Here is a 1,318-nt window from a genome sequence, read left to right on the forward strand (position 1 = left end):
TTCATTTAAAACGCACACATACAAACGGTGCTTTTAAAATCAACAAAGAGCAAATTATGAATGTACTTAACGAGTTGTTTCTTCGAAAAACCAAAAGATTAATAAATTGTTCGTTGCAAAGTTTAACTTTAAATGCAATTAAACCGCCTAAATTCTTATACCTGGCCAAAAATGAGAACAATTTTATGGTAACCTGAACAGTGATTTATACTCATTGCGATTTTCTAGGTGGTTAGTGAATAGTGATTGAAACTGCATAGGTTTGATGCTCTGGTTTGTACTTTTCAAGTTTGAAACTTTTCAAAAAAAATATTAAATTTTTTCCAAAAATTGAATTGTATTCATAATGGAAAGATTAGTAACAGCTCGTATTACATAATGCAATTGATCATTCTAAATTCGTTATCAAACTATGGAACTGTTCCAGACCTGCATGTCGAGCCTGAGCAGCAGCAAATTATTTTGATCTTTCGTCAAAACACCAGATAAAATGGATCGTCTGTTCGTATTTTGACGAAAGATTAAAGGAATTTGCTCGCTGCTCAGGATCGGCTCAGGCTCGACACAGGCTGCTCAGGTCTGCACGTACCATAAGAATCAATATTTAAGCACATTTTTTGGATAATTTGTGCAAGGAGCACACAAAGCGAGTCGATTAAAATTGAAAATGAATCCTGCCTACAATGCCTCGTATTCTATTTCTTTTTAGAGCTGTAGAACCTTATTTAACGCTTCTCTCGCCGTTAACTCGAATTGTTTTGTCCGGAAAAAAATATTTCCATTATACCTTATTTTGAAAATAGAAAGTATTTGTTTGACGCCTTTCTCCTGCTCTCTTGTCGGGAAAACAGCGAAATGAAAATAATTTCTACTAAAAATTTCCTCATCGTACATCTACCTTCAATATCGGTAAACTCTTCTTTCACTACTTTTTGGTGTGCAATTCGAATTGTTTTGCCTTAAAGTATCATATTGGATTAATGCTTTCGATGTTTATCGAATCAATGCGCTCTGAAAAATATTGCGGGCTCAAATCGAATGCAAGAAACTCTTCACTACTCAACCGCTCAACACTACTTCGATATATTTTCACAGATCAGTTATAGAATTACTTAAATCTAAAAAAATGTACTGTTTCCAAAGTACTCAGCAGAGCCAGTAAGAAATATAGGTGTGTGAAGCCGGGCGGGACTTAAGAAAATTCTATTTTAGGGTAGAAGTTTTGCAAAGTCATCCAAATTTGGGAGTTGAATTGCAAACTTACTCATACAAACTCAGTTGTCATATGTTTGAAAAAATCTAAAAAATTTCCAAATCT

Source organism: Dendroctonus ponderosae, unplaced genomic scaffold (genome assembly GCF_020466585.1).
Source record: "Dendroctonus ponderosae isolate FM_Combo_2020 unplaced genomic scaffold, Dpon_F_20191213v2 Dpon_F_20191213_4, whole genome shotgun sequence".
In the NCBI taxonomy this organism is placed as follows: Eukaryota; Metazoa; Arthropoda; class Insecta; order Coleoptera; family Curculionidae; genus Dendroctonus; species Dendroctonus ponderosae.